The following is a 13294-nucleotide window of genomic DNA, read 5'->3' as shown; positions in this document are numbered from 1 at the left end:
AACTGAAGTCACCCTATCTGGAGGCTTCACCAGTATTTCAGAGAGGCCACAGCCAGCCTGGGGCAAGAGGAGACAGGTGCCACAGAATCTCCTGACCCACCATAACCTTCCTGTTGCAACGGAAGGACACACAGCTATCCTGTCCACCAGTCTTCCTAGCCCTCTATGGAGCACAGCTTTCTGAAGAGCTGGCAATGAGTCTGGTTTCTTGCTGCCAATTTCTGGCCACTCTTTCCCTACAAGCTGTACTCTTCATGCAGATTGTTTGCCTTAATTCTCTTTTCCTCTTTCAAGATATAAAATTTTGAGTGATGTGTTCCTGCTTCTTATTCTGAATTTTCTTTTCTTGTCCACGTGAGATGTGTTATGTATAAAAATAATCCTATCTTCAACTACAGTTTATATCACCAAGGAGAAACAAACATTTTCCTTACAGAGTTGTGTTAGGTGGAAGTATAGTCCCATCTTCTAGACCTTAGAGATGGTTTCTATCACCATCTTTGTCCTCAGTCTTACCTAGTCAAGCCTATGTGGCCAAATAATTTTTGTGTATTTTCTATGTTTATCATTGTCTTCATCCTTTCAACAAGCAATGACTGAGAAGGTCTACACCTGCATATGCAATGTGGAAAAAAAGGTTAAATAAACCGGGACACAACAACTGTGGCAAATGATTATGATGTCTTCCCAGGTATTTTGACTACAGACTTATACTCTCTGGTCCCCCAGACAATGGCAGATAATCTAAATCCCTGATGCAGCACATAATTACAAGTAGAATTATTACAAAGGAAAAAGAAATGAAAACCAGCACTAATAGTCACATATTGGGTGAAATGTAAGTGAAGACAAAGAAAACATCAATTTTAACTGCAGTTCTTAATCCACATGTAATTAGATCTTTAAGCACATGAAATCATTATCATCTTCAAACTAGCAGCCAACTCAACTTTGGGAAAATCTGTTTGACTTCTGATAAAATTCCTATACTAGTCACTGAAGGCATTTATGTTAGTTCAAGGTGATGTCCCTAATAACTCCTCATTAGTGACAGTGTCCTTCTGGGCTCCCCAACTTTGCTTTTCCAAAAAGTGGAAATGTACAGGCTCTTAGATGAGAATTAGAAGTTTCACCACTCAATATAATAATTATTCTGTACATAATAAATATCCAGAAAAACAATCCCACAAGCCACACATATGGATCAATTTTTATCTTGACTAACATGTGATATTATCCATATGTGTGCTTAGTCCTTGAAATTATTACATTAACTTCTTATTCCTTGAAATTACTACATTAACTTCAAGGAATAAGTAATTCCTTGAAATTGTTACATTAACTTCCAGGAATAAGTAATTCCTTGAAATTATTACATTAATTTCCAGGAATAAGTAATTCCTTGATGTAATAATTTCAAGGAATAACTATATCTGTGGGATTCAGTGGAAATGAAATGAATATTAGTAGCCAAAATGTAAACACAGGTTTTGTCTTAGACCTTGTTAAAGTTAAGAAATCACATATTCTTAAAAGTAAGCTTTTTTTTTTTTAAATAAATGAGCATAAAGACACTGAGGAACTGACTAGACTCTATCTCAGTCCAACTGCAACTATTTCTGGGTAAATTAGTGGGAGACAAGGCCTCTTTCTCGGAGAAGGCAACGGCACCCACTCCAGTCCTCTTGCCTGGAAAATCCCATGGACAGAGGAGCCTGGTAGGCTGCAGTCCATGGGGTTGCCAAGAGTCAGACACAACTGAGCGATTTCACTTTCACTTTTCACTTCCACGCATTGGAGAAGGAAATGGCAACCCACTCCCATGTTCTTGCCTGGAGAATCCCAGGGACGGGGAGCCTGGTGGGCTGCTGTCTATGGGGTCACACAGAGTCAGACACGACTGAAGCGACTTAGCAGCAGCCGCAGCAGCAGCAAGGCCTCATTCTAAAGCTGATATGTTACTTCTTGTAATACAGAGTTAGTATGGAAGCCAATATAAATTCATCCTCCACTAAAGAATAAGATTACATAAAGATGGTGGTTGGATCAACTGGGACTTTTTCTGTTGCAAACAATAACACTTCACCTGTTTTTTTAACCTATTTATTTTTAATTGAAGCATAACTGCCTAACAGTATTGTGTTGGTTTCTACCAAACATCAACATGAATCAGCCACAGGTTTCCCCATGTCCCCTCCCATTCTCACCTCCCTCCCCAATCAGGTTGTTACCAACCTACTTACCAACCCCTCCAGGTTGTTCCCAAGCCACTAACTTAGTAGATGTGTTATCATTTTTATTATATTCCTACTTCTGGATCTATTAGAAAAATGAAACAAAACCCCAAAATTGTCTGTACCTCCTTCATGCTAACCAGTTATCCTTTGACTAAATTATATTATGTAATTATCTCCAAAGCACAGTGAGCAAGTTATTGATATATTTGCTGTTAAACTGAGGAAACTGAAGCACAGAGAAGCACTCAAAGTCACAGAACCAGTAATCAATAAGCCTGGAAGTCACTTCAGCTCTGCCTTGCTCCTTCCCCTACCTCGTAACTCTTTGGAATTCCCTGGTGATACAGTGGTTAAGACGCCATGCTTCCACTGCTGAGGATGTGTGTTCAATCTCTAAATCGGGGAAGTTGCACGTGCTGTACAATGTGACAAAAAAAAAAAAAAAAAAATCATGTTTATTCTTCATTCCAAAGAAGTCCATAAATGTATTATGAGAGTATTTTCTTGTGATCTGAACTAATAGCTCATAAAGAAGCAGCAGAGAAGTCAAATCACAGAAGCCTTGGCCCAGGATAAGACTCAATTCTGAATCTGAACTCAAATATGACTATGTGTATGAGTGTGTGTTGGGGTCGGGGGGTAGGATGCAGGCTCCAAAGAGTCTATGGGCTGGCTAGTAGGAGATTTGATGGGAGGATTCAAGTGGGCTCAGAGGGAAATGAGAAAAATGAGAATTATGTGCCCTCAGAAAAAGACCGGCAGTCATATACAAAAGGAATGGCAAGTATGGCTGCTTGGGAAAGTCCTGGATGGCTATAGCCATTCTTTATTACTGTGTACTGACTCTCAATCCAGTTCTCTTACAGTGTAAGCAGGATATTGGCCAATTCTAGTATCTTTTCCTTGAGTCCTTGTCAAGGGTTAAAATGACATGGGAAGAAGCATCAGCAGGTCTTTTTCACTACTGGAACTGCCAAAACAACTTCTTTCAGATAATTCCTCACTTTCTCCTAGCTACTTCAGACATTCAGTGTCCTTGTTTCAGTTGCCACATGTCTTTTCTTGCCCATCCTGCCTCTCCAGTATTTCAAAGAGCAGCATATCCATCATATGAGCAGGTTTTAAGAAATGAAGAAAAGAAAGAAGAAATGAATGGAGGAAAGTAAAGACAGAGGTCAAAAGAGTAACCACAGCTTTATTCATAGTCATTACTTATTTATTTGCTTATTTATTTGGCTGCACCAAGTCTGCTGCATGTAGAATCTAGTCACCTGACCAGGGATCAAACCCAGGTCCCCTGAACTGAGAGAACAGTGTCTTAGACACTGGACCACCAGGGAAATCCCCATAGCCATGAAAATTCACTTGTAAGAGAATCTCAACCAGTAAGAATATTTTATTAACTGGAAAACTGGCAGCATGACAATTTCAGAAGACTGAATTTCATGACCATATATAGTTTGAAAAATACCTTACACTTCTATATCTACAGTCTGTACAATGAAAAATATTGTTCAAAATGATATTGAGACAATCAAAAATATTGAATAATCTACTAAAGACTAAGTTTTACTTTTGAAAATAGAAAATTAGCAAATCCTTATTGGAAAAGTTTTTGTACCATTAACATCAGTTACTATTTTAGTTATCCCTATCAAATTTCCACATCACAAGTAGATTTTAAGCAAGAAAGAGTTTTTCAACCCACTTAACAACCCATTAAAATTTTTGCAGAAATGCCTACTTTTATAATAAAATAAGTGCTTTGAAATTACAAAGCACAGTAAATATACAAGCTACTATTGTTGCTAGCCAGTCACTAGCTAAAGCAACAGATTGCCTTTCTCCATTCCTCACACTGTGAGACACTGGAGACTATTTTTAGAGGAAATTATCCATATCCCTCCCAAGAAGGGATTAATAAAAGCACTCATTCCTGAGTTGACAGACCCCATATTTGAGAATGCAGCACGCAGTCTTTTCTTCTGGCTTATTTTTCTGTTGGGGCTTCCCTGGTAGCTCAGTCAGTAAAAAATGCCTGGTGTGCAGGAGACCCCAGTTGGATCCCTGGGTCAGGAAGATCCCCTGAAGAAGGAAATGGCAAACCACTCCAGTATCCTTGCCCAGAAAAATCCGATGGAAAGAGGAGCCTGGTGGGAGTCCATGGGGTCACAGAGAGTCACTACTGAGCAACTTTCCCTTTCACTCTATTTTTCTTATAGCTGCTGTCATTGGCGCTACATCAAAAATGGGGAAGGGGACACCACTTCATTTTGCAAATTTTGTGGTGCCTAAACACAGTAACATAAGTTCCCAGCAAATCTTAATTTTATACTGGAAACGTTTTTGACATTTTTGAGTGCGTTGTTGAGTGTGCTGTCTGTCCCTGGATCATCCACACTCTTGCCGAGTTCCAACCTCCCAAGAGGCAGAAAGTTCTTTAATAGCTCAGTCAACCATCTGGCCATGACAGTCTCAAGCTCTGAAAAAAAGAAAATAGAAGAAAACTTATGATTCCAAAAGAATGGGGGCCCTTAGCTTTACTCACTGAAAGCTATGTATTACCTCTCTGCTTCTCCCCAAGTGAAAGTGAAAGTTGCTCAGTCATGTCTGACTCTTTGTGACCCCATGGACTACAGTCCATGGTATGGATTCTCCAGGCCAGAATACCCGAGTGGGTAGCCTATCCCTTCCCCATCAGATCTTCCCTATCCAGGAGTTGAACCGGGGTCTCTTGCATTGTAGAGCGATTCTTTACCAACTGAGCTATCAGGGAAGCCCTGCTTCTTCCAAGAATGTTATCCAAAAAAAGAAGAAAAGCCACATTCCTAGCCTTAGGGCATGGGGCACTGGGCTCTTCCTGATGGCAATGTCAGTCATCCTGGACTGTAGCCTCTTGCTTTGGTCCTATACTTTGCTTGGTTGTTTTTTTGTTTTTTGGTTTTTTTTTGGTTTTTTTTTGTTTGGCTAGTTTGAGAAGGGAAAAAAAGTGACCTAATGATTTAAAAATTAGGAATAAGCTGGAGAAGAAATAGTTTAATAAGTTCCTCTACTCAATGTAAAACTAAGGAAAGACATTATTTTACACTTCTTAAAGCAGTAGTTTAATACAATCAAAACAAAATGAAACTAGGACTTCCCTGGCAGCCCAGTGGAGTTATGACTTCGTGCTTCCACTGCAAGGGGCTTGGATTGGAGCCCCGGTTAGGGAAGATCCTGCATGCCATGAGTCAAAAAGACACGGTACAAAAATAAAAATAAAAACTAGAAAAAACAAAAATAAAAACACTTGGTATTTAACATCCTAGGGATTGTCTTTATGTGATAACTATTGAGAAGCAGATCCTATTTATCATCAAGTTTGCCCCTACTCATCTTTTTCCCATAGAAAAAAATGGTTATGACTCATAATAAGAGCACACCAAACACTACAGGAAAATAGATTATAATTTTATCCAAACCAGCAGTGACAGTAATTTATGATTCCAAAAAAGACATAGACAAGCAGAGTCAGTTTAGGAAAGTGAATCATTTTCATGCAAATAGATCCTAACTTTCTTGATTGCCATCCTAGTCTCCTTTAAATGTTGACATTTTTAGCGTGGGAGGGGGGAAATGAATTATTGTGGTAAACCAATATTTCCACTTGTTGACTGTGGAATATTTAAAGCATAGCTTAATATGCAACATGTGAAAGAAAGGATCAAGAGAATAGAGCTTAATTGGAATCCATATGATCCAATCAAATCCAAAATGCTACTATTTATAGAAAGGAAGAGATCATTAGAATGTGCTATTCCATGTCTCCAGATTTTTCAAATTTATTATGAAAATTATCCTTTCCACATCATCAAAATAGATTGTTTGGTCATAGCCATTGCTCCAGGCTGAAACAATATGAAATTCAGGGCCAATATCAATTTCCTTGCCTCTACCCTTTCCACCCCTCAAAACAACCAGCCAATTAGATAATTTATAAGCAGTTAAATTAACAAAGAATAATTAAAAATTAGTAAGTTTAAAGAGAAATGACTATAGAAAAGCATCAGTTGTTTCAGATTTGATATAGTCACCTGTGGGATAGTTCTATAAAACTAGTCAGTAGATGTATCTCCTGTCTTAGTCCATTTGGACTGCCATAACAAATTAACTAAGTCTGGTAGCTTATAAATAACAATTCTGGAGTTTAGAAACTCAAGAAGAAGGCACCAGAAGATTTGGTATCTAGTTAGGGCCCACTTAGGGCTTCCCTGGTAGCTCAGCTGGTAAAGAATCTGCCAGCAATGCAGGAAACCCCGATTCGATTCCTGGGTCAGAAAGATCCACTGGAGAAGCCATAGGCTACCCACTCCAGTATTCTTGGGCTCCCCTGATGGCTAGCTAGTAAAGAATCTGCCACAATGCAGAAGACCTGTGTTCCATCCCTGGATTGGGAAGAGCCCTTAGAGAAGGGAACGGCTACCCATTCCAGTATTCTGGCCTGGAGAATTCCAGGGACGGTATGTATAGTCCATGGGGTTGCAAAGAGTCGGGCATGACTGAGCGACTTTCATCTCACCTTTGAGGGCCCACTTTCTGGTTAATAGGTGGCACCTTCTTGTTGGGTCCTCTTGTGGTAGAACAGGCTAAGGATCTCTCTGGAGCCTCTTTTACAAGGGCACCAATTCCAATCATGAGGGCTACATCCACATGACATAATAACCCTATCTCCTAATACCATTACAACAGGCATTAGGATTTCAAGATATGAATTTGGAAGGGGACACATTCAGACCATAGCACCATCCACTTATGAGTCATCATTTAAATGAATAAATAATCAAAAGATAGATTCTGCCATCCTTATTATAAAGCTAATAGCAACAGTACTTTGAGGGACCAATAGGGCTAGCCAATTAGATTTAGTATTTCCATGTGTATAAGTTACATATTCTCTTAAAATTTTTTATCATCTCTAGATAGAAGTTAAAGCTTTATATTATTTTGCAATAATTGCTCTACCATCTCTGGCATCTGTTGTAAATATTAATGTTTTCCAGCCTGTAAAAATGATAAGAAAACATTATTGCCTTTGTAGTTATATAACTTTATAAGTTTTGATACCAAAAAAACAAGAAAATGTGAAAATACAGAAGTCTAACTTTGCAAAGAATCAGAGTTATTTAAGTTCTGAAGGAAAATTCTTTATCTATAAAAATCACAACTGAACTACTGAACTAACTAACATAAACTAAATACTATTTAAGCAGTGCTTCAAAGGGTTGAAAAAAATAAAATATACCTTTGAGTACCATTTGAAATGGGGAGGTAACCCTGTGTAAGATTATTTTAGACCCTCAAAGAAAAGTAGCATATTGTCTTGAAATATGTGTCACTTGAAACACTATACAACACTCACATATTAAGTTAAAAGTGAATTGAGATAACAAATTCATTGCTAAAGCTTGGAAAGAAACATACTGCTAAAGTAGAGGAAAATAATTAAAAGTGAAATTCCCTATACATTCTAATTTGCAAGACAAAGCTTCAGTCTTACTACAAAGCGCTGCATTGTGGTTCTAAAGACACCACACCAGCCCTAATTCATAACTGTCCTCAGCGCTTCCCCAGACTTCTTTGGGTACCACGCTCCCAGCTTGGGACTTGGCACTGCCCTCAGCTTGCACTCCCACAAACTCAGTCAGTAGATGTATTTCCTATCTAGACTTCCCAATGGAAAGTCTAAGGAACTCAGGAAAGCAGAGGTAAGGGAAGGCAATCTTTGGGGAAAACATTGCTGTTTTATATTACAAAAAAAAATTTTTAATGTCATTCAGTATTGTCAAAGTGTCAGTGAAGTAATCACAATGAGAAAAATGAGAACTTTGTTGAACTTTCTCACCCCGGTTTTGCAATTTAATATAGTTTTATTTTGCAACACATAAAGGGAAAGGATTATAGCGTAGTTGGGCACAGGAAGCTTCCCAACCTTGATCCAGCCCTACTGCACACTCATAACCACCTACTGAGCCCCCAGCCCTGAGCCTGCTTCGAGAAGCACCAGTGATGCTATCCAAACACGATGAACTGCCCTCCAACTGGGTGCCTTGGGAAAACCTCCAGCTCTTCCAGTTTCACCCGGGACTGGAGCCAGATTGTAAGCAAATGTGTGAAGGCCCAGTCACCCCTTCTGCCTTGTGTTTCTTTCATTTCCTGTGCAGGATAACAGCTCCAGGAACTCAGCTTTTCCTCCCAGGGTAAATCACGTAAAACCTACGGGACTGAAAAAAAAAATAAATAAGAAGAAGAAAAAGGAAAGAAAACTCCAGAACCCTCATAATGAAAGAAATGACAGAGAACATACTGGGGGGAAACCAGCCGTCTCCATTCTTTCTAGCACTGGGTAGCTTTAACCCACACCCACGTGGACTGTCTTGACTTCAAGAAGCTGTCTCTCTATAAATAAACTGACCAGTGTATCCTTAAAACATAAACGGCTTGGACTGTCATAATAAACACTGCAAAATAAATACCAAATAACATCTGGAGGCAAAGCTTAGGAGGGAACGGGGCGAGAGAGAGTGCTAACTTTCCTTAGTTCTGTTACTAAAGTATGGACTTCATTTTTAAAATTTAGGGCACATTTTCCATTATTAACCAAACACAAACCCAAGATGTACTGATTTTACTTTAAAATCTCAGATAAGGCAATACTGTCTGTAATTGTGTCTTTGAGCTAATCTTAGTGACATTTTAGCTCTCTTGTTTTCTACTATTTGAAACAGTGTTCAGTAATTAAGCCACTTCATTTAGATATGAAGATGGTTGGTATTTAGCTCTAATTATTATTGGTACTGTTAGACAAGGAAAGTATCCCCTTTTGCCTTAGGAAACTAAAATCTGCACATACTATACTAGGAAAATGCAACATTTTCATCCTAAAGTGTTATTACGTTAAATTATTTCTCCTTGCAATGACAAGCAAAAAGACCATGTTCCATCTGCTTCTCATCTGCATCCAACTTGTGGGTAGTGATTCAATTCGGTTAATATTTATAGAGACAGCAACTGGTTAGACACTCTTCCTATGCAAAATCATTACAAAGAATGCTTGAGTCTCTCCTAGTGAATTTAAGGATTACTGTGTGCACACTTGCCCCAGAGTCACCTTGCTTATTTAGTGTAATGCTCGCATAAAATTTTTGTAGACATAGAAAGCATGGTACATCCAATGCCAAAGAAAGAAAAGCACTAGAAATATGTAGTTTGTAAGTAAAATTTTATACCTCAAAAAAAATCATCATGCCTATTTTATAGTAAATAATAATAATCAGTTCAATTATTCCAAGCTTAATACCCTCAATTATTTTTTCTTCCTAGTTCATAAATCTTGATTTTTCAAGATTTTTCATTATTAATAGGATGATAAATATTTCTCAAATAAATATGTAAGGATGTTTAATCTCATGTAAGTGTTTTTCAAAAGTACATTTGCTTCTCTTTTCATAGGGAGTAGAGTTTGGCAAAGGATCTTGCTGAGATACAGTCTAAGTAAGGTATCATCTCATCTGCTAACAGTCTGCTCCTGGTGACACATATTTTTTCCATTTTTCACATGTGGCTGAAACTACACCAGCAAAATGGGGAACTCAGTTTTCCTATTAAAAAAAAAAAAGATACCATTTGGCTGCATCATGAAACAATCCAAATGTACTTCAGAAGAAACGGCCAAGATGGATTGTTATATGGAATCGCTGGAGAACACTGAGAAATAAGTCATCAGACATTTCATTGCTTTTTTTCCTTTCTTTTTCTGATTAACCAAAATGCCAGTTTTAGCCAGGCTGCATGAAGGATATTTTATATTCCAGTTTCTTCTATCAGAAACTGTTAAATGTGGGCAGTAGGTCAAATTTACCGAGGCTACAAGTTGTAATATATTTAAGAGACTCTCGCTCAGTTTTGATGATTAACCATTCCCTCTCTTTCAACAAACAAAAATACAGCAAACAAAATAAAGATGCATTCATATTGCAAGTTGCAAAAAGAGCATTTGCTTTCCATTCTACAAGATTTTGAATGTCACAAAGTCAAGCATATTTAAGCAAAAACAAATATCCCGTAGCTCAACAGAAAGGAAGAGGACGTCCAAACACGGCGCAGGGGTGGGGCGGTGCGGGCACAGTGTTCGCCATTTTTCCATCTCCCTTCCTCCAGTTCCCTTGACTGACCTGCTCAGTGACTCCTCACTCCTGTTTCTCTCCCAGTCAGTAGACCCCCATTCGGCAGCATCATGAAGCACAAAATCCAAATGTGCTACAGAAGAAAAAGCCAAGATGAATAGTTAGACGGAATCATTGGAGGACACTGGGAAATAAGTCTGAGGTTACCTTATGGAGTGAAATTTCGTGGAAAGGGCACAGTCTTTGAGACTCAAAGCGCTGCAACTAAATCCCTTTCTGGCAGACCGTGCAATCTTGGAAAAATAATTGAAGTTCTTTGATTCTCAGTATCCTCTTGTATAAAATGAGTATATTATTCCAGACCATGCAAAATTGTTGTCAGGATTAAAAGAAACATAGTATATGGATTGCAGAATAAATTAAAATTTTTTAAAAGTATATGACTTGCCGGGCACATGGTGGGTACAGCACAAGTTGTTGCTGTCATCATCAGATCTTTTATGTGTTTTGTTTAAAACATTTAGAATCTCCAAATCACTCTGAAGTGTAAGTTCTTATATACAAGCATATTCTCTTGCACTTTACTTCATGGCACTTCACAGATAAAGTGGTTTTGACAAGCAAGGTTTGTGACCACTTTGCCTTGTCAGGTGATGGTTAGCATTTTTTAGTAATGACATTTTTTGTTTTGCTTTGTAGAGATCAGCAATGTGTTTCTAAATATTCTTTTTTAACTTTTTTTTTTTTAATCAAAGGATAGTTGATTTACAATGTTGTAGTTTCAGATGTACAGGAAAGTGATTCAGTTATACGTATATATATATGTATGTATTCTTTTTTAGATATTTTTCCCTTATGGATTATTACAAAATACTGGGTATGTTTCACTCTACTATACACTAGGTACTTGCTGGTCATCTATTTCATATATATTAATATGCATACATTCATCCCAAACAATTAATCCCTCCTTCACTTTCCTCTTTGGCAAACATGTTTGTTTTCTGTATCTGAGGTCCATTTCTGTTTTGTATGTAAGTTCATTTGTATGATTTTTTTTCAGATTCCACGTGTAAGTGATATCATATGATATTTGTGCTTGTATTCAAGTCACTCTCATTTTATTAATAACAGCCACACAACACAAGAGGAGTGATGCTGGCCATTCAGATACACCGAAGAGAAACTGAAAGATGCTTCCTTTAAGTGAAAAGGTGAAAGTTCTCGATAAGGAAAGAAAAAAAAAATGTATGCTGAGGTTGCTAAATTCTATGGTAAGAACAAGTTTTCTATCTGTGAAATTGTGAAGAAGGAAAAAGAAATTCATGCTACTTTTGCTGTCACACCTCAAGCTGCAAAAGTTACAGGCACAGTGAGTGATAAGTACTTAGATAAGATTGAAAAAGGCATTAAGTTTGTACAATAAGACATTCAGAAAGAAAGAAAGAGAAAGATCATATTCATTTAATTTTTATTACAGTATAATTATTTGATTTTATTATAAGTTATGGTTAAGCTTTTACTGTGCCTAATGTATAAATTAAACTTTATCATAGGTATGTATATATAGGGAAAAAAATATAGTATATATAGGATTTGATACTATCTGTGGTTTCAGGCATCCACTGGAGGTCTTGAGATGCACCCTCTATGAATAAGGGGAGACTACTGTAGTTCTTTGACAGTGAAACAAGATAGGAAGGAAGTGATAGAGTCATAGGCCATGAGAAGACTCTGGCATAAAAGAGCATACATATGCTGTTTGCGGAACTCCACGTTGCTGTTATGTTCTCTGGCAAGAGATTGGTGGGTGTGTGGGCAGGGAACAGATGACAAATGGCCTTATTATATGTTATGTGAAAGACTTGGAACTTTATCTTGAAAAGTGATGAGTCTGGGAAAGGTTGTGAGAAGGGCAATGGATTGATTCTATTTGGCTTACAAAGATGCCTTTGGTGACAAAGAAAAGATAGAATTTTTTAAAAGAACGAACAAAAGAAACCTCAGATGAGCAGTACAATCTCTGAGTCAGGAAGCTCCCCTGAAGTAGAAGTGGCAGGCCACTCCAGTATTCTTGCCTAGAAAATTCCATGGACAGAGGAGCCTGGTGGACTACAGTCCATTAAGTCACCAAGTCACATATTACTGAGTGGCTGATTACGTGCAATAAAGTTGTATTACTGAACTCAAAAATATACAAAGCCTGAACTAATGCAGGAAGAAGGTGAAGGAGAGGAAAGAATAGACATCAGACATCATTTGAAAGGAGGAGCCACAAGAGGAAGCTGGCAAGGGAAATGAATTCATGTGTCTCTTGGTGTGTCTGAGGTTAGTGGTATCACTACACAGAGAACTGACCACAGGCACAAGTGGATTGCCTGCTTGCCTTGTTGATGTTGAAATGTGTGAGGCGTTCAATGGGGATGAACTCAAGGGAGTCTGAAATACAAGTCAGTCCCTTTTAGAGTGTGTAAAATGAAACATCAGATTAGAAGTAATCATCTAATAAATAAACCAGAGGGCATAGGTGAGTGGATCTGAGCAGAATAACACTAAAAGAAAAGGGAAAAGATTGAACACATTTAGCAATATTTAAAGCAATCCCCTAGAGGAGGAAATGGCAACCCACTCCAGTATTCTTGCCTGGAGAATCCCATGGACAGAGGAGCCTGACAGGCTGCGGTCCACAGGGTTGCAAAGAGTTGGACATGACTGAAGGGACTTGGCACGCGTGCACAGAGAAAAAGAAAGTCAGACTGAGAGGTAAATAAAGAACAAAGAAAGTGACAACACAGAAAAGTTCCAAGTGGGAATCAAAAGAAGGTGTGATGATATCAAATACTACCACAAAATCAATTAATCTGAAAACTCTTTGTTGCCAGGATTTGCCAGAAC

At 38.1% G+C, this 13294-nt stretch overlaps 1 long non-coding RNA gene across 1 annotated transcript; it reads right to left on the bottom strand.

Moving 5' to 3' along the window:
* Positions 1-8129: 8129 nt before the first annotated feature.
* On the bottom strand, positions 8130-10625 carry LOC122422517. Its single transcript, XR_006263870.1, has 3 exons — positions 10607-10625; positions 10448-10532; positions 8130-8497 (listed from the first exon to the last, which is right to left on the bottom strand). It is a non-coding gene; the product is annotated as an uncharacterized LOC122422517 (long non-coding RNA).
* Positions 10626-13294: the final 2669 nt, after the last annotated feature.

The sequence above is a fragment of the Cervus canadensis genome, chromosome 20 (genome assembly GCF_019320065.1).
Source record: "Cervus canadensis isolate Bull #8, Minnesota chromosome 20, ASM1932006v1, whole genome shotgun sequence".
Taxonomy (NCBI): Eukaryota; Metazoa; Chordata; class Mammalia; order Artiodactyla; family Cervidae; genus Cervus; species Cervus canadensis.
This window is presented reverse-complemented; position numbering and strand designations above follow the sequence as displayed.